At 42.3% G+C, this 21,391-nt stretch overlaps 1 long non-coding RNA gene across 1 annotated transcript in view; it reads right to left on the reverse strand.

Moving 5' to 3' along the window:
* The window catches only part of LOC308471254, a 38,780-nt gene extending 18,168 nt beyond the window's left edge, over nt 1-20,612 (reverse strand). The window contains exon 1 of the long non-coding RNA XR_013982845.1: nt 20,574-20,612. This is a non-coding gene — a long non-coding RNA (uncharacterized lncRNA). The remainder of the gene's footprint in view (nt 1-20,573) is intronic.
* Between the last annotated feature and the right edge of the window lie 779 nt (nt 20,613-21,391).

A 21,391-nucleotide genomic window follows, 5' to 3' on the forward strand; every position in this document is an offset into this window, starting at 1 on the left:
TTTTGAAAAAAATATATGAATGAATTCCTATGCACCCAGAGATGCATTTTAAATAAAAGGACACATTCTACTCATGTAAAAACACGCGGCTTCCCGTACCATCAGAGGGCTGGATTGAGAAGGTGATTGGGCCGCATCTGGTCCATGGGGCTTAGGTTGCCTACCCCTGGGTTAGAGCATGGTGCTGATAATGCCAAGGTTGGAGGTTCGATCACAGCTGCATATTCCTGCACTGCAGGGAGTTGGACTAGATGAACCTCGGGGTTCCTCCCATCTATACGATTCTATGTTCTATGACCACCCTCTGATCAACCCTCATCTTCTTAAATCCTGGTCTCAGAGGCTTAGTATTTCCCCTATTGTTAACCAGTTATCCTCTTAGTTAGCTTCCTTGGAGTATATGGATACTCCAAGACCAACTACACTTTATCTTTACTCCTCTCTCACTTTCCTTTTCAGTGGTCTGGTGGCTTTGATAGGAAGCTGCCTTTTACTGAGTCAAACCATTTGGTCCATCCAGCTCAGCATGGTCCATACTTGGCTGGCAGTGACTCTCCACAGTTCCAGGCTGGTGACATTCCCAGCCATACCTAGAGATACTACCTAGAGAGCCAGTATGGTGTAGTGGTTAAGAGCAGTAGACTCGTAATCTGGTGAACTGGGTTCGCTTCCCTGCTTCTCCACATGCAGCTGCTGGGTGACCTTGGGCTAGTCACACTTCTTTGAAGTCTCTGAGCCCCACACACCTCACAGAGTGTTTGTTGTGGGGGAGGATGGGAAAGGAGAATGTTAGCTGCTTTGAGACTCCTTCGGGTAGTGATAAAGCGGGATATCAAATTCAAACTCTTCTTCTTCTTCTACTGGGGACTGGATCATGGACCTTCTGCACACAAGGCAGCTGCTCTGCCACTGAGCTCCAGCCTTCTGGTTCTCCGCAGGTGCTAACAAGTTTTGGGCTATCCCTGTGACCAATATACCCCACTAACCTCCCAGTGAGAATGCTGCAACTCCCATTATCCCCACTACCAGCACCACACACTGCTTATACTGAGGGATACTTCACATGTAACAAGAAACAATAACAGAGAATCTGTATGAAGCCCTAATTTAAGCTTGGTTTGAGAAAGCTTTTTTCTATTTAAGGGATGTATTCCTGCATGGGCAACCTCCTGGGAGGCCAGTGGTAGGAAGAACCAGAGCCAAAAAGTGGGTGGAGTGTAGGAATGTTCAGGGAGGCAGAAGAGGATATATTGTTTAATAGTATTCTTAGCAACTTGCCCTAGCAAGTTCTATAATTTAGCAGAGTAACATTCTCTTTTAAAAAGAGTCTACTGCTCTTTTTAAAATACACAGTGGATAACTTGTTGCCAGGCTTGCTTAAGCCTCTAAAATAAGTTTCCTGGTAATTTCCCTTTATTCCCTCCTAAAAAGAATAGACACGACACAGTCTTGTATAAAAGATATAAAATAGTTTACTCACACATTCTGTTCACAGATGGATCCCAGAAGGCAGACTTAAGTCACAAAATCTATACACTTGGAATCTATCCCATAAGGAGGTAGTTCCTTTGTCCTCTCTTGGCTGGCCAAGAGAGCATCTCAGGCTAAGGAGATGTTGCTTCTTTGAGGAATGGAGTCAGAGAGAGAGAGATGGTTGCCTGCCCTGTGCTATTTTGTTACCTGCACAGGTAAGGTCACACCCACCTCTGGTCACATGTAGAGGAAGTTTGTTGCAGCCCAGGAGGAAACAGGGAGTTTATCTACTGGCTGGACAAACATCCTTCTCTAGGAATGTTGTATTTGACTGTTCTGTGTTTCACATCCCACATGGAGTAACAGATGGGCCACATTCCAGCCACCCAAAAACCAGAGGTTTTGCACCTCTCATGCATACACCTTGCTATCGCTGCAATCAAGAGGCATCATTACAGTTCAGGGACACACTGCATCCAGCAAGAATGATGGAGTGAGGCACAAAACATGGACGGGGAAGGATGTGCCTTGGGGAGGATCCCAATGGCCATATGGAGAGGCTTGATGGGGGTCGTATTTGGCCCCCAGGCCTGAGGTACATGCACCCATGCTTTAGGCGAATATACAAAGATTACATTTGCATGAGTTCTTGATATGAGTGCAGAATCTTCCACACCCATATTGCAGCTCTCTGCAGTGAAGATGTACACGTTTTCCTTTTACTTAATGGCCTTGGACCAGAAAAAGAGAACCCTGAAATACTTGTGTTTCTTTTTCTTCATAACCTGTGAAGTGGTTAATTAATAATAATTTAGTCCTTTTGAGGAAAGGACATTTCCACAAGGGACACGGTTGCATAAAGACAATGTATATTTTATTGGACTTCCATCAGTTTTGATTCTGTTTGACTAATGACTTTTGACAAATGACAAATTTATGCTCACATATAAAAACTGAGATTCTGAGGGAAATGTTGTGAATGTCTGAAAATAGATACACATTTTACCATTTGTCCAACATACACCACTGAATACTGATAGTTCACTGAATTTTTGGACATTTACAAAACATGACCAGTCCCAGACAGTAGCATGCATTTTGAACAAACTGTGTTTTGAATTAATTGCAGTTTTAAAAAAGCATTTTAAACTGCTTTTTCAAAGACAGCCTCATATACAATCCATGACAGTAGTGCAATGTGGAGATTCCTAAACCTCCACGACTACCAGGATGCCTCTGTCCAGAGGGAGTTGTGCATCAGCTGATGAAAGGTCTTCTGAGACTGCTTGGGCCTCCAGCATCAAAGACAGATCAAGGAGCACACCCAAACTGCAAACATTCTTCTTAGTGGGTATCCAGTTCTGTCTAGAACAGGTTGAATGCCACGACTCCCATGTAATATGTTAATGATTGCTGCAAAAGGATAAGGCTGCTGGACTGTCTCAAAGACCTCAGCTTTGTAAATGAGCAGACAATTTCTTCTGTGCGGTTTGGTGCCTCAAGAATTGTACAAGATTAGTATTTTTTGTTGCCTTGTAATGTGCAACTTTACTTCTATCACTATTTGTAGTAAATAAAAATGTATTAAAACTATATCTATCTATCTATCTATCATCTACAGTGGTACCTCGGGTTACATACGCTTCAGGTTACATATGCTTCAGGTTACAGACTCCGCTAACCCAGAAATAGTACCTCGGGTTAAGAACTTTGCTTCAGGATGAGAACAGAAATCGTGCAGCAGCGGCGCAGCGGCAGCAGGAGGCCCCATTAGCTAAAGTGGTGCTTCAGGTTAAGAACAGTTTCAGGTTAAGAATGGACCTCTGGAACGAATTAAGTACTTAATGTGAGGTACCACTCTATCTATCTATCTATCTATCTATCTATCTATCTATCTATCTATCATCTATCTATCTCTATCTAGGTTATGCTAAGGTAGGGGTGGGTAACCTGTAGCCCTCTGAGGTATTGTTGGGCAGTGAAGCCAGAAATTATACGTTTTCCTAGTTACACATAAAAGACAGCTGTGATCTCTTAAGTCAAAAGAGTATTTTAGTTTCCCCTTTTCACTGAAAATTCCTGCTTTCTGTATCACATTTTCTTAAAGCTAGTGTTTTTTTGCTTTGCGCGCGCGCACACACACACACACACACACACACACACACTTCTCTATAGGGAAGGTTCATGTCACTGTGAAGGATGACACCAAAAAGGACCATAAAGGGCATTAAATGGAGCAGATACAGTCCACAGCCTTCTAGTTGGCCCTTATTTAAAACATGCACATGATGTATCCCCACATATTAATATCCTGTCCCATATTGCTGTCCTGGGCCAATAACTTTTAGTTTCTTGTCCATTTTTAACACAGAAATGTGGCAGGGCTGGAGCTACTAGAGATGTAGGACCATTACCATAAAGACCTGTTTGCTTGGCTGAATTTCCCATTCCAGAGCTGAAAATTGGCTTGCATCCAAGGGTGCCCTTTCGTTACCATCAAGTTTTTTCTGCTCATGGAAAGGTTGTGTGAGGAAGGTGATCCCAAATTCATCTCATTCACAATACCTTTTTGATAGCCCATTAGAATTCACCCTCCATCCTGTTGTTGTTGTTGTTTAGTCGTTTAGTCGTGTCCGACTCTTCGTGACCCCGTGGACCAGAGCATGCCAGGCACTTCTGTCTTCCACTGCCTCCCACAGTTTGGTCAAACTCATACTGGTAGCTTCGAGAACACTATCCAACCATCTTGTCCTCTGTCGTCCCCTTCTTCTTGTGCCCTCTGTCTTTCCCAACATCAGGGTCTTTTCCAGGGAGTCTTCTCTTCTCATGAGGTGGCCAAAGTATTGGAGTCTCAGCTTCAGGATCTGTCCTTCCAGTGAGCACTCAGGGCTGATTTCCTTCAGAATGGATAGGTTTGATCTTCTTGCAGTCCATGGGACTCTCAAGAGTCTCCTCCAGCACCATAATTCAAAAGCATCAATTCTTCGGCGATCAGCCTTCTTTATGGTGTATTGTTCTGCGCTGCACTCTGCAATAGGTTTTCTATTAGCACTTTCTTTCAGACTCCATGTGTGCATTTTCTCCTCTGGCTTACTGTTCTTTGGATCAAAGACAAATGTCTATATGTCTTATGTCTGCAGGAACCAAAGCAACCACAACTGACATCCTCTGAGTGAGTTCACACCTGAGGTCATGTAGTACAGCAGTCACAATTGTGTCCTAGAAAGCCCATTGTTCTAATGCAACCTCATTCATGACCTCTCTAGATGGCCTTAGGCAAGGTATCATTTCTCAACCTGAAACCCTTACAACATCAAAAGCAATACTGACTTACCGGTACTTTACAGGGTTGCTGTAAGGATTACTATAATATTGCATGTGGAACATTAAAAATATTCTGAATGACTGGGGAAATGAGGAAGGTGTCCCAGGCAAGTTCAGATAAATGAATCCAATGACTATCATGCTAGGTGATTTTACCTTCATTATGAAGACCATCACCCTGCTTTCAGAGCCAGATCTTAGAGGAGAATGGTAACTCACATGAAGAACTGCTGTTTATTACCTTCAGCATCCACCCTCCAAATCACTGTGATTGGAGTGGCCTCAGGACACAATTCACTGTGATTTCTAACTAGACCTATCTATCTATTTAATTATAAAATCCCCTCCCCACAACTCTTCAGCCCTTCCCTCTCCTCTGCACCTCTTCTGCTTTCTAGCTCTGGGAGTTCCCCCAATCAGTTTGATTTTATTTCTCAGAAAAAGAAAGGCAAAAGAAAGGAAAAGAAAAGGTGATCTACGGTATATCTATCTATCTATCTATCTATCTATCTATCTATCTATCTATCTATCTCAAGGCTATTAGACACCTTGTTAATGGTTTACATTTTGGATCACTATATTAAACCAGTTCTCTGCCTACAGCATCTCTCAAGGATTGTTCTTCTCAATTTACATGACACAAAGAAGTTAATTGATCCAACTAACTGTGTTGCTTCCTAGGTACATTTTTTAAACCAGAACTTTTGTAGAAGACTTCAGATAGTGACTGTTACATTAAGGCTGCAATCCTATATACACACTTCCCCTTGGGAGTACTGTAAGCCTTGTTCAACTCAACTAGACTTACCTATTAGTAGACAAACATAGGACTGAGACGTAGGCTATTAGATATTTGTGCACCACTATCCTTCTCTTTCTAAAATATCCATATACTTTTTCAGTCCTGGTGCAACATTTTCCAAATGTTGAGGGACTAAACTGAGCAAGAAGCTGGTGGAGGACTTTTTTTTTAACATCAGAAGAGACTCTTGTTAAACCCAGGTGATATTTCAGCTCATGAAGACAAGGAAGAAGGCCAGTGGAGAATTTTAACATTACGCTAGAGACAGGAGTAGCCAAGGACTTCACAAATTTATATTTTTGTATTGGATCTATAAAGCCAAGACAGCAGGGAATTCCAGAATGCATTGTAGGCTGGTGTCTGCTTCCAGTCTTCATAGATCCACATGGATTGGAGAAATGTGTGTGTTAGATTATATATATATTTTAAAAAAGAACCTCATGTCTACAAAAATATTAATGTGCACCTGAGAGACATGGAGGAATCATTTGGCAAGCACCTGTCCAGCAAACTCTTCCCCACTCCTGTTTTTACACCTTCTAAATTTCTGATCAAGAATGTCTTCTGGCCTTGAATTCCACTTTTGTTATGAGGCATGAAATAGTAAACCAATATACATATATTGTTTAGTACACATATTGATGTGTGTCTGCGAATCACACATATTTATGCAAGGACCAATATGATGTTGGGCAGTTTAGGTGACAAAATCATTTTCTGCAACTAGCAGTCTAGGAACAATTGGAGTATAAATAGGCTTTATACGGATCCAAAATCTACAATATTTGTCTGGTATGACATGATGTAATCTTTCCATGCAGTGTCCCTCAAACTGATGGATGTTTTCCAGGTGGGGAAAAGGCAATATATGTTCCAACATTGCTGACGTAAGGCTCAGTCTAGGAATGCTTTGAAACAGGTGGAAACATCCATCTATTTTAGTAATTTAGGCACTTGTGCTTAAAGCTGAGTTGGCATTATCAAATAGAACTGAGCTCTTCATGTGGCTCAAACTTATATTTAGTAATAATAACTGGAGCAGTCAACTTTAGTTGATTAATCAGTGCAATGCACCAAAAGCATGCTCCAGCACTCCTACACTGGGATGTGATTAGATGTTAGGAGAGGATATATTTATTAGCTATTATCCTTCCTTCCTCATGTTTGTAAGTTCAGCAGAGTGCCATACCTTTGCAGCATTAAATTGGAAGCTTAGATTGGCTAGTTTTAGCATTTTAGTTTAAGTAAACCTGGATGCCTTAAGGCAGACTGGATTTCCCTGGTATTTCCCCCTTAAAACAATAATCACACAAACCGTCTTGTAAAATATAACAATACCTTTTCCTCACTCAGAATACTTGTTGAAGAGTAACAGAGCAGCTTTGTTCAGGGAAGCTTAAAATGGTAATTCAGTTACAAATACATACTTAAGTCTAACTTAAGTGGAGTCTGAACATGGAGCTCAGACTTAGCAGATGCTTTTACATTGCCAGCATGGTGATGAGAGCAAGGGAGGAAGAGCAAGAGATGAAGAGAACGTGTCCAGGCAGGTAGGAGAATATATATGGTAGCTACGCCCTACTCCTGTCAGAGCAGTGTTAGAGTATCTCTCACAGAGTCTTCTCTAGGAAACTTACAGGAAACTCTGTGAGATTTAGTTCCTATCATGTGCCCATCTAGCATAATATGAATTGTTGGCTTTGACTGAATTTTAAATCTCTGTTCTCATATCCTGAACAGCAACTCAAGGTGGCAGGTATAGTTGAAGATCCCAAAACCCAATAAATAAAAACCAGAACATGTGATTAAAAACATAGGAAATACGTTTTGGCCTTTCTCAGCAAGTAAAATTCCTTATTTTGCATTGATACTTCAATGTCTTGATATTTTCCTCTTTACCATACATGTTAAAAAGTCATTTTCAATATAGTAAAAAACAAACAAACCACCTTTGCTTCTGTCGAAAAGCTTTTCATTTTGAATCCAGTGTAATATCAAATCTACTTCAACCCAGCAACCATTGGCTGCTGCTTCCCCTACATCCATCATCTCATGTCTTATTGGAAGATTGACTTTTCCTTGGAAAATGTTCTCCTTCCCCTCCTGTGCTGTCTTTATGTCAACATGAAATACCATCTAATTCCTTTCTTCTTCGGCATCCCATTAAACATTTTGTGGCCTGCCTAGTTCTTGCTTGATAGGCTGTCCTCTGGTCATCCACATCTCCTTGAATCAGAACATTATATATCTACACAATAGCAAATTGCTTCAGAAAGTGATGAACATTCTCCCAAGCCTTTTTCCCCCTTCTTACTTTTGGTTCTATTGTGTGACCAATGCCAGATCCCCCAGCCTGGCACCCTCCAGATATTTTGGACTACAACTCCCAACAGCCCAAGCCACCACAAAAGCTGGGTGGGGCTGCTGGGACATGTAGTTCAAAACATCTGGAAGGCATTAGGTTGGCAAGGGCTGTATTAAGCACAACTGAAGAGTTCTGAAGTCCATATTAGGGTAATGAATTTATTAGGCCAGACTGATTAGTAGTAGTAGTAGTAGTAGTAGTAATAATAATAATAATAATAATAATAATATATTGCATTAGCCCACCTTTTTTTCTCCAAGGAACTCAAGGTAGTGCACATGGTTCTTCCTGCCCTAATCCCCACAACAACCCTGTGAGATAAGTTAGGCCAGGCATGGCCAAACTTGGCCCTCCAGCTGTTTTGGGACTACAACTCCCATCACCCCTAGCTAACAGGACCAGTGGTCAGGGGTGATGGGAACTGTAGTCCCAAAACAGCTGGAGGGCCAAGTTTGGCCATGCCTGCTGGCTGGGTTAGGCTGACAGGCAATGACTGGCACAGGGTCACCTAGTAAGCTTCATGGCCAAGTGAATATCACAACATCAAATTTTAGTTGATTATTTTACCTTTGGCAGAAGAATAGTATAATGGATTAGAATGGTAAGATGGTAGGAGCTAGATTAAAAGATGATCCACTGGACTTCCAGGAAGAAGATACAAGAAGTGAAGAATATAAATTGCATTTGCTCCAACAATAATTTCAATCTTAGATAACTGAGCATGTTAGGCTTTGAACATTTATGGCTGATGAAGGCCATGAATGGACAAACAGCATACAGGGTCAAATCAGTTGTTTTCACCATTCTCCATAGTAGAGATAGGAAACTTGTGGCCCTCTAGATGTTGTTAGAAATAAGTTAAGAGATCCTGTGTAAGTAGAACAGATTGGGAATGGCATGTGGAAAGGGCTGAGGTGAAGAAAAGATATCTCAAAAACCAGTTCTGTATTTTAATTAGTAAGGCAGGATTCCCTGGGAGCTTCCATTTAAACTAAACTCCATTTATTTCAAATGTAAAAATAATTGACAAAAATAAAGGCCTTCTATCCAACGTGAACTGAAACAGATGAGCAATAAAAACCAGCAGGTCTTTTAGGGAGTTTTCTGGACAAGCTTCTGAGAAGGTCTAACTATCCGAGATAAATATTAGCTGAGATATTCGCCACCACCGATGGTGAATGTGCGATGCCATGTTGAGTGGCTAACGGTCTGTGCGGGCTAATAAAGGCTGGAGATCCGGTCAATTAAAGAGATGGTGAGAGTGAGTGCCCTGTGTGTACAGGCAACCACGCATTAGGTCACTGATGGTGCCTGCAATGCATTATAGACCTGAACTCAGATTTGGTAGAGAGGCTATTTTGATCTGCACGGGAAGACTGGTGGGGGGGGGGGGCGGGGAGCCTCAGAGCTGCCCACAATGGAGACATTTCTTTGGGGAAAGTGTAGAAAGAGGAAGACGAACGGTTGGACTCCCTTCCATGGTGGTTTACGAAGTCTGAGCAGGAGGTATGCAGCCATTTTTTGTTGTTCCAGCAACCGCGCAAACCACGGAAAGAATTCAAGAAGGGTTTTTGCTCTGCAGTTCGTCCAGCCCCTTCACCCGCCCGGAGAGGCTGCGGCTTACAACCATGTCGGTAAACTGATCAGCCAAATAATATTTTGGTGGGGATGGTGGGGGTATCACCATATTCTTTAGAGTTGCTTGGCGTCTTGACTCGCGCTTTCCACCACTTGGCCACCGACCACAGTTTGTTTTGGAATGTGCTTTCCTTTCACACCCCTTTGCACACACTTCTCTGTGATATTTGCGATATTTCTCTCTTGCAACCCACCCACCCTTTTTATTAAATATAGAGAGGTTCTTTCTTTCCAGATGGTCCGGATGCAATGTTTTAGACGCTTTGGCATGGGTTTTAGTTTGAAGATTTAAAGAAAAATATAGATTGGGTCAGGGATCATTCATTGTCAGACTAAAGAAGCGTAGTCGAAAGTGATTGGCTTCAGTGATATTCATTCACTGAAATGAATGAACACGATTAACTTGATTTCAATGGGTTTACTTTGAACGGGACTCAACTGAACCCAATCCATTATGGCCAAGCAGGCGCAGCACATATGCGTGCGCGAATACACACAGAGAGTGTTGAGGCACAGTCACACAGGGAGAAAAAAGAGCAGAACTTGAACTTGATGATCGGGAGAATATAACTCCTTTCAGTAAATCTCCCGATTGCTCGTTTACTCAGTATGTTAAAACAAAACTGGGTTACAGCTAGGCGGACTGACATTCAGAAGAGATATCCTCCTCTCATTGCCTTAATACCTGTTTAGTCCATTGCGGCCCTAGTAGTCATGCTGCCCAAATCTATGCAAGTTTTCTCAGAAGTAAATCAGGCCGAAGACAGTGCCACTTACTTCCAAGTAAGGAGCCGAGCCTTAGCTGTCTTTCTTCAGGAAATGTGCTGATAGTCTTCCGGCAAATACGCCTAATGAAAGGTAAGCTGGGCTCTGCGAAAGGACAGTTTCCCGCAGTTTCATCCCTCCCAAACCTATTTACCCGGAGACAAGTCTCACTGATTTCCAAATTCCTAATGTTCAGGAAGGCATGAAACAAATCAGGATGTGCTCATTAGAATTTGTTGACCAAAACAGAAGACATCATCTCTAAAATTTAAGGCCGTGGTCTTCTTACGAGTCTTATCAAAAGTCATAACAACGTCTTTCCAAAAGTTAGGTTGGTTTTGAACCTTTTGATTTGTGAGAGATTTAATCCTTCTCTCTCTCTCTCTCTCTCTCTCTCTCTCTCTCTGTGTGTGTGTGTACACACCACTGCGGCTAGTTTAGTAGAATGGCAAAGATAGTCACTATATGTTAATAAAAATAATATTTCTGTTTCGTTGCGGTCATTGTTTGCGTACCATCCTACTGTGTCTATGCGTTCTTTACAATCTATCTTGAGAATTAAAAACGTGGACAGTACTAGCTCGCGACACTTTAGACATAGCTGGATTCCCACTCACTCCTCAAAAACCCCCCTCCAAACTCTCAACTATCCCAGGATCATGAGTCAGTCAAAATTAAATGCTTCAGATTTCTCTAGACCTCAGTGGGTCAAAGTAGTGTGTTTAGGATGGCATTCAAATCCCTCCTATTGCAATCAATAGATCTTAAAAGTTCTTAACGGTGGCTGGACCCTACGCTAGGATTCCAAAGCAGTGTAAGAAATTGTATCTTATCATCATCATCCTATCTGTCTATCACCTTACCTGTCTATTTACCCTCCTACCTAACCTTCCTAGCCCAACTATAGAATTATTAGTTGTGGATTGCGTTTTAAGAAATGTTGTTGTTTTCTTCAAATGTCTGAAAGTTGACTATCTTAGAAACCAGAATTAAAGGACTTGTTTTCCATTATTTTTCAAAGACGGTTGTTCTTAAAAGGCAACTTGGAATATGTAGGAAAACCGTTGTTAGCCAGGCTGGGTCATCTGAAAAATATAATCTCCCACGTTTTAATTTTTCCATTTTTCAGATTTGGGGGGCTTTTCTATCGCGTTTTAGAGCAACAACGAGAGAGGGAAGTGGTAGAAAGACGACTGAGGAAACATCGAGGCAACTCTGTTGCAGTATATGTTTTAGATTCTAGTTTTGGAGAAAGAGGATAGCATTTTAACTCTGAGAAGTCAATAAATCAATTTAAAAGAAAGTTGTGTTCGATACATTGTGTCTTCACGTTTGTAAATACACCCAGAATTGCAGTTCAGTATAATTTTTGCTCCCCCCTCCCGCGCCAAAAAATAAAATACATGAACTTGTCTTAGGAAAGAAAGCAGGAAATGACTGGACGTTTTGCGATCAACATGGTATTTGCAAGTGTATATAGCTTAAGAACAGATTTAGAGTTTTAATTCTAGAAACGGCGGGTTTTGTATAATTCAGTTCAACCTAGCAATCCTCCCATACGATAAAACACCGGATTATCGACATCTCTGATATTTCCAAGGGCTTAAAAATATCAACTGATTAATTATGCCTAAACTTTGGTTTTGGTTTCTGCAAGTTCATTTCTAGAATACAGAGACCATTTGAATAATTTACATTTTGTTTTTAATATATAAAACGCAAATAAGAAAGTTCCGTAATTATAAATTCTTGAGGAGGGAGGGAATGAAGACACTAGTTTTAAAGCCCAGCATTTATAGTGTGTTTGTGTTTAAAAAATCTGTTTGGTATTTTCATTTCGCATTAAAAACGATGATGTATTTATTCTTTTTTATGCAATTTCCAATTCAATAATAATAATTATTATTATTATAATACCCCGCCCATCTGGCTGGGTTTACCCAGCCACTCTGGGCGGCTACCAACAGAATATTAAGAACACGATAAAACATCAAATATTAAAAACTTCCCTAAACAATGTAAAAACTTTCCCACAATGTAATGTTAGCTGCAGATTTGTAGGAAAATCATCTAATGGTTTTTTTTGGGGGGGGGGCGGCGGCGGTTATGTCAACTAGTCTGTTCTCTGACTAGAGTATTGTTTTTTGTCAAGTGATTAATTTATTTAAATTTTATATGACTCACTTATTAACTGGGCAGCAAAGAAAAACAAAATGTTTGAACCAAGCAAGATCGAATTCGTGCACAAGTTGGCTGAGGGTATGTGGGTGGGAACTAAGCGATTTTTAAAAATAAAAAATATTGTATTCAATTTTATAGGCTTTAAAATAGGACTTTTAAAGTTTCAGCTTTCCAGCATTAAAGTTCTGCAGTGGAGAGTTTAGAATCAGCATAGTGTCAGTACCGGGAGGATAAGAGAATTCCTTTATGGTCAAAGTTGGGCAATTCTTTACTCCGTGAAGTGACTTCAACGGAATGATGTAATAAGGGTGAGGATTGCCGCCTCAAGACAAACTCTCAAGGGAAGCAATACATGTGGGCTCCATATTACAGGTACCTCTTTCTCTGGTAGTCAGCTTACTTTGGGAAAATTCAACATACCACATATGATGTACTTTAAAAGGGGAAAAACTCATACTGATTTCTGTGGACATCAAGGTGGAGTTTATTACTAGAGCAGTCAAGTACAACATTTTCCTGTTGCCTAGAATGGGCACACAGAGGAATGTGGCTCCAGACAGGGAGGACTTCCTGTCATACCTGTTCTGGAGCTTTCTCTGTCTGTGTGTGACCAGGTAAATGGGCATGACCCTAGCTGACCAGATAAAAGAGCTGGTCATGCAACCATCTCTCTTTTGGGCTCTTACTCTCTTGCTCTTACTCTTGGACTCTCCTGGCTCTTAGCCAGCTCAAGGCTCAACCTTCACGTAGGATGGAGCCCACAAGCAGAGTCTGAGATGTAGCTTAGTCTTCTTTTCACTGTAACCACAAAATAAATGCTGCCTTCAGATTACTGCTGTGAACTGAATGTGAGTAAAACTTTATTCTTAATTTAAAGAAGACCGTGTTGTGTTATTATTTTAAGAGGGAAATAAAGGGGAAACTTACCAGGAACAATCCAGACTGGATTACTTAATTAGAGGATTCTAACGAATCATCATCAACTTGCTTCCAATAAGTTGCAAAGGGAATGTGCTCTGCTGTTTACTCACTAGCATGTGTGGGGAGTGATAATATCAAAACACTACTGTATTTTTCCATCTATAAGACACCCCCCATGTATAAGATGCCCCCTATTTTGGGGGGGCCCAGATTTAAGAAAATAGGAGGAGATATATCCTTGTATAAGACACCCTCCTAATTTTTGACATTATTTTTTTAGGAGAAAAACCTAGTCTTATACACGGAAGAATACGGTATATTCTCTCCTTTCTTACCATTCCCCCAATTTCAGCATGCTTATTTCCTCCTTTTAAATCAATGGTACATTAACAGAGCAACAGAGTCAACTCAGAAATAAACCCCACTGAGTTCAATGGGGCTTGCTGCCAAGTAAGTGGAGATAGAATCACAGTATTAATGTGATAATCTTGGACTGTTTTCACAATTGCTTGCCTCGCAGAGTGGTGTGTGAGAGTTTGGCTCTCAATGAACAGGTATATGCCTACTCATTCACAGTTTTCCCTTGGCATGTGTGTTATGAAGCATGATTTTCAACTGTTGTAAGCACGCTGAGTGATAAGGCAGCAATTGCAATGAGTGAAGGAATGGGTTCCACTGAAATTGAGGAAGGGTATGGTTTAGCTCTAACTAAGGCTGGGAATTCTATGTGAACATGGACAGATAAAATAAAAACAAAACCTGCTTCATTAGGCCAACCAGTTTCTTTGTTTTTAGTATGGATGTGTGATATCTGAAGACAGGCCATTCTCCATAGTAGCTCCATAGAAATAATCGGACTTCATTTCAGTGGACCTTCTCTGAATGTGATCTGGTTGAGTATTACTCTATATCTGTAAGTAAACTGTGGGTTGTATTCACCCTGGTGCATTTCATCCTAAAACCACTTTCCTACAATAAGAACGTTGGGATTCCATTATTTATCAGTTATCATATAGACTTCCTAGCCTCTTTCTTATTCCTTCACAAATCCACCAATCTAGCCAATAAATAAGCACAACAACATGTTATTTTATGATATCTTTGATATGTGGTGTGTAGGATTTTTATTAAAAAGCAGTATACAAATGTATGGAATGAATGAATGAATGAATCCATCCATCCATTGGCTTAACTTTCCTCCATGTAACACACATATACACTCTTGGCATGCAGGTATCCATCCATTTGAATGATGGAATACGTCTGCTTTACAAATATTCTGACTCCCTTCTACCTCTAAATGAAATGTCGCTAAACCACCCAAACATCCTGTCTGCCTGGTTTGGTTTGCCATTGCTGCAGAAGAGACCTGAATGCTTTGCTTGGGCTCGAACTCCTAATCCTTGGTGAGTGGGAAGCACTTGAATGGGGTGTGTGAGGAGGGGCACATGGTTCAGACAGGAAAGGCACTGGCAAGGTTAATGAACAGCTGCTCTCCCCTCCTTTAAGCCCCTACACAGGTGATTTTGTTCATCAGGACCACCTATGCAATTTCTGGCATCATCAGCGGTGCTGTCAAGGGAAGGACTTTGGGGCAGACGTCCAGAATCAGAACCATCGTGTCCCCAAACGCACAAGGACTGCTTCACTACATTTTGGATTACTGAAGAAATGACATGGTGCACATTGCCATCTTAAAAAGTAAGACTATCAAGGCCAGAGTCTACATTTATGTAACTGCACCACCAGTTATGAGTAGAAGTATAAAAAGTAAACTTTTCTTTTTCTGATTCAGTCTGGGACATAACCTTTGAGGTATCTGGGTCTTGAAATCTTGTAACCAATCTCCTCTCCAGAAAATGTGCAATGGCACTTGGAGGGTGTCCAATATTGTTTTAGGGAAGAGGGAGGAAATTCCAGGGAAATCCGGTGGGTGTGTAGACCTACTGCATTGAACATCATATTCATCACTTAACCCTATGGAGTTGTTGCATTGCTCCCAGCCAGTGAGGTGATGTGCAAAATACTTGCTTATTTTCTGTCTCCCTACCCCAGCATCATTTCACATAAGAAAATAGGAACCTGCCTGCCTGCCCTATACCGAATCAGACCATTGGTCCATCTAGCTCAGTATTGTATATGCTGATTGGCAGCGGCTCTCCAGGAATTCAGGAAGGGGCATTCCCAGCTCTACCTGGAGATGCCTTGGACTGAAACTGGGATCTTCTACATGGAAAATATGTGCTCTATCACTGTTTTCAGTAAAGAGGTGGGAGGATTGACCAAATCAACAAATACCAGTCCACCACCATAAAAAACTCTGGGTTGTAGCCAATGCTAGTACTGGTCAGAGTAGATCCACTGAAGTTAGTGGACATGACTAACAGGTTCATTAGTTTCAATGGGTCTACTCCGAGTAGAATTTAGTTGGGCACAGCCATTTGATTTTTGTGTGATTAGGATGGCAACTCCAACTCCTTTTGGTGGAAGCACAGTGGGATGTTCTGGAACCCATACCCATTGCAGTGGATGGTCTGGAAGGCTATATCCAGCACTTTTTCTTCTCTAAAAAATGTTTAGGGATACTCTCATTTTGACTCAAGAAAATCACCATTTTATAGTTCAAATCGGGGGAAATAAATACAGTAAATGGACAAAAGTTTAAAGAACATATGTTACCTCATATTATCACACATCCACATTCCACACTGCTTCACACATTAGATGCTCACTTCTGTCTGAGACTCAGAAAATGCCAGGAAAGGAAATGAAGCCCGGAGGTGGTATCAACGAAACTGACCAATCAACATGCTACATTCCAACTCCTACTTCACACATTAAACGCTCGCTTCCATCTGAGACTCAGGAAACACCATGACATGAAATGAGGCCGCCATCAGGGACTAATGATTCACTGTGCTAGAAAATTTTAAATTTTTTAGTTTCTTCTCTAGTTAGATTCACAAAATGTGTAGGGGTATGCATACCTCTGCATCTCCCCAGAACAAAGCACTGGCTATAACTAATGGTGTAAATAGAACAAACTTCTTGTTGGTACCTTAGAGCCTCATGCCTCCACTTCTAACCCACTCTTGTTTGAACATTGCTCTATCCCATCTCTGGCAGATGGGAGATAAGGTGTTAAGAGTGGGGAATGTGTGACCTTCCAGATGTTCCAATTCCCACCATCCTTGACCACAGACCTAGCTGATGGGAGCTGGAGTCCAGCAGGTTTCCCACCACAGACACAGCAATGCTTATGGTTCATCATGGGTGTCAGAAAAGAAGAAGCAGTTCCTGCGCTCTTCTAATTTTCAGGGACTCTGGAAACCAAGCAGTGTTCAAACATTCCTTAAAGGCATTATGAGAACAGCCTAATTTGACATCTTTAAGAGGAGATGACTGGCAACGACATTTATTTATTTAATTAAAAGGTGTATCCCAGTGTGGCGATCACACAGGGTCCCCGGACGTTTCACCATCTATTGATCCCTGTGCCATCACTTGATTTCTCGCTGCCACCACCCAGGCCCTACCTGGTACAATACTGAGTCCAGTCAGGTTTAAATTGGAACATAAACTTCTGTTTATTTATTGCAGTTTAACAAGCGTGTGGTTTCATAAATGGTATCGGTCAATTACAATCATAGGGTGTCTATCCAGACCTATCACTTCTGCTACCTGCTCTCACTCACTAAACCACCCCTCAGATATTTACTTGTCCTCCTAGCTCCTAACTGACTCAAATTATTTCACTACACTCACTCAACCTCCCACAGACTCTATCCCAATTCACTCCCACTCCAACCACCCACCCAACTCCCAACGAACTTCCCTTTCGCTCCTCCCAGAGCTGGTTTTATAGTCCCTCTGACTCCACCCCCCTGGGTTCTGATTGGGTAACTTGTTTAACTAATTCACCTCCAGCACTCTCATATGTTAAAGTCACACCCAGTACGAATTACCTGACTGGCCCACATTTCCTAGCGGGGGGGGGGGGGATTATTGCAATGCTTCACCTTAATGCCATCATTATCCTTCCCCCTCCCCAGTCATATTATTATATTGTCCCATGTGCTTATTCTTTTCCTGCAAATAAGGAAGAAATGAATCAATTATTTTCCCCTGACCCTTGAACTTGTCCAGGGAAGCCCCCTCTGACCTTTTAAATAGCAGAATGGCTAACTGAATTTTGCAGTGGTTCAGGCCCATTCACACATTCTTTGCTCCCCTCATTCGGTTTCACATTTACTACAAGACTTTTCCTGTCCTTAGTTGCAGCATAAACTCATTCAAACTTCAGGAAGCTACTCAAAAGCTGCTGGCTTGGAAGTAGGGCAGGGCACTTTCACTGCTCACAATCATGAGTTTTCACTTGTGTTCAGCGCCAAGGAAAAGTGAGATGGGAAAAGGTAATGGGTGATGCTATCTCACCTGTTTTGAGGCTGAGCTTTGTTGTTGAAACCAAATTCCAGCCTGCTGTGAAAAGTGCCTTTGAAACTCTGTAATGTGATCATGACTTCCACACGGTTTTGAATACGCAATAATCATCCATATTCCATACACAGGGAATGCCATAATAATAATAATAATAATAATAATAATAATAATAATATATTTATACCCCACCCATCTGGCGGGTTTCCCCAGCCACTCTGCGCAGCTTTCAACAAAACATTAAAACACAATAATTCATCAGATATTAAAAGCTTCCCTAAACAGGATTGCCTTCAGATGTCTTCTAAAAGTCAGATAGTTGTTAATTTCTTTGACATCTGATGGGTGGGTGTTCCACAGGGCGGGCGCCACTACCGAGAAGGCCCTCTGCCTGGTTCCCTGTAACTTTGCTTCTTGCAGTGCGGGAACTGCTACCTCAGTGTCTGGGCAGAACGATGGGAGTGGAGACGCTCCTTCAGGTATACAGGACAGAGCCCTGTTAGGGCTTTAAAGGTTAGCACCAACACTTTGAATTGTGCTCAGAAACGTACTGGGAGCCAATGTACATCTCAGTGGCTGCTTCCAGTCACCAGTCTAGCTGCCCCCTGAAGGGCTACACTTTCTGTAGGGGACGCGGGTGGCGCTGTGGTCTAAAAGATTGAACCTAGGGCTTGCCGATCAGAAGGTCAGTGGTTCGAATCTTCGCAACAGGGTGAGCTACCATTATTCGGTCCCAACTCCTGCCAACCACGTCAAAGTGCAAGTAGATAAATAGGTACCACTCTGGCAGGAAGTTAAACGGTGTTTCTGTGCGCTGCTCTGGTTCGCCAGAAGTGGCTTAGTCATGCTGGCCACATGACCCGGAAGCTGTCTGTGGACAAACGCCAGCTCCCTTGGCCTATAGAATGAGATGAGCGCCGCAACCCCAGAGTCATCCGCGACTGGACCTAACAGTCAGGGGTACCTTTACCTTACTCTTTATGCTGCAGTTTTTACTGAATTGCTTACAAGAGTTACTCTTATCTGAATAAATGTCATATTTGGCTGTCTTTCTCTTGCTATGTTTGGTAGCTTTCCACGAGACATTTACAGAAGCCGCAGTGTTAAAAACAGGTTTTTATGTATAGTTACTACTATTATTTCCAACCTCAAGAAGAAATAGAGCATTCAGATCATGGCTTGTTTGGGTTCTCTTTCCCTCCTCCCCACTTGTCCACAAGAAAGTCTTAGTTCATACAGGACTGGGAGTTGGAATATTAATCTTGGAAGTACTACCATGCCTAATTGGCACAGTTACCTGCACGTAAAAGCATTTAACATATACAATATATGTGTCTGCATTTCAATGCTGAAGCTTGTTGGGACTGACCGCCAGATAAGTGTGTATAGGAATGCAGCAAGAGTGGCTACTAGGGCAGTTTTTATCTGGGCTTCCTTGGACTGGAACGATGCCCCTCAAATAAATGTACCTCATAGTTATTGTGCGGCATATGGTATAGTGGTGGTATTTAGTACATTTCAGTCAAATACTGATGCCTGCCTACAGTGGTACTATCAGGGTAGGACTCTGGGGCAGAAAACTAAGACCCAACCCAGCAGAATGAGCAGGTAAGCTCTGCATTGCAGCAGGGCTGTCTAACTACCTTTTGAAGCAAGCAAAGCAATGGAGGTACCCAGGGGGTGGTGAGGCGGGCCCCCACCAGGAGCGCACGTGATGGGGGGCACGCAAATTTGGCTAAAAATATGTCCATAAATATAAATATTGATTATTGCCTCATAAGAATTGGTTTTGAATAGAGGGTGAATTGAATGGGGGGAGGCGTTGGAGGAGAGGTGGAAATAAGAGCTAATTTGTCTGTGGCTAGGGGCCTGGCTGGCGCTGTGGGTTAAATCACAGAGTCTAGGACTTGCCGATTAGAAGGTCGGTGGTTCGAATCCCCACGACGGGGTGAGCTCCCATTGCTCGGTCCCAGCTCCTGCCCACGTAGCAGTTCGAAAGCACGTCAATGTGCAAGTAGATAAATAGGTACCCCTCCGGTGGGAAGGTAAACGGTGTTTCCGTGTGCTGCTCTGGTTTGCCAGAAGCGGCTTAGTCATGCTGGCCACATGACCCGGAAGCTGTACGCCGGCTCCCTCGGCCAATAAAGCGAGATGAACGCCGCAATCCCAGAGTCGGTCACGACTGGACCTAATGGTCAGGGGTCCCTTTACCTTTACCTAGGGGCACAATCTGGATGGTTCTGCCAGGGGCGCAAGATCACCTAGCTACGGCTCTGGAGGTACCCCTGTAAGATAATAAAGTCCAGACCATAAAATTACCTCGCTCCTTCTCTGTCAGCCTACACTAGAAACTTCTATCAGTCTTAAAATACTTAAGCTACCAAGAACACCATAAAAGAATATTGGGGATTTGTACTGTTGGGATGTGAATAGATGCTAGGAGATGATATATTTATTAGATATTACCCTTCCTTCCTCACGTTTTTGAGTTTAGCAGAGTGCATCCCTTTGCATCTTAAAAGGGAAATTTAACTAGACTAAAATAGGATTACGTAATCCTGGATGCTTTAAGGCGGCTGGGTTTTCCTGGTATTACCCTCTTTTCTCCCCCTTAACACAATAATCACAAAATCAGTCTTGCAAAGGATAAAAACAACATTTACTCACTCAGAATACTTGTGGAAGAGTAACGGATACAGGAGCTTGGTTCAGGCAGGCTTAAAATTGTAGTTCTGTTACAAAGACATAGTTAAAGATAAAGGGACCCCTGACCATTAGGTCCAGTTGTGACCGACTCTGGGGTTGTGGCGCTCATCTCGCTTTACTGGCCGAGGGAGCCGGCATACAGCTTCCGGGTTATGAGGCCAGCATGACTAAGCCGCTTCTGGAGAACCAGAGCAGTGCACGGAAATGCCGTTTACCTTCCCACCAGAGTGGTACCTATTTATCTACTTGCACTTTGACGTGCTTCCAAACTGCTAGGTTGGCAGGAGCTGGGACCGAGCAACAGGAGCTCACCCCGTCGTGGGGATTCGAACCACCGACCTTCTGATCGGCAAGTCCTAGGCTCTGAGGTTTAACCCACAGTGGTCTAGCTTAAAAAGGGAGTCTGAGCTTGGAGATCAGACAAGCAGATGTACTCACATTGCTGGCAGAACGGAAGGAGATGGAGAGGCGGGGTGTGTCCAGACAGGTGGGAGAATATATATAGTCTCTATCACGGAGTGCTCTCTATCAAGATTACAGGAAAACTCTGTGAACTTCAGCTCCTATCCTGTGCCTATCTAGCAAAACATGAACTGTTAGTTTGACTGCACTTTAAATGCCCCACAGTACCTTGGTGATGTTGTTGGGAGTTCTCTGCTGCAGACCACCCTCCTACAATACCTAGAATTCATTGGATGAGGGTATGTGAAGCAAAGACTATAAGTATGGACACACTCCAAAATAGGAGAAACTTCCCACTTCCCTTTTCTCAAAACTAG

This window comes from Podarcis pityusensis (assembly GCF_964106645.2).
Source record: "Podarcis pityusensis genome assembly, chromosome: 2".
NCBI classification, from domain to species: domain Eukaryota; kingdom Metazoa; phylum Chordata; class Lepidosauria; order Squamata; family Lacertidae; genus Podarcis; species Podarcis pityusensis.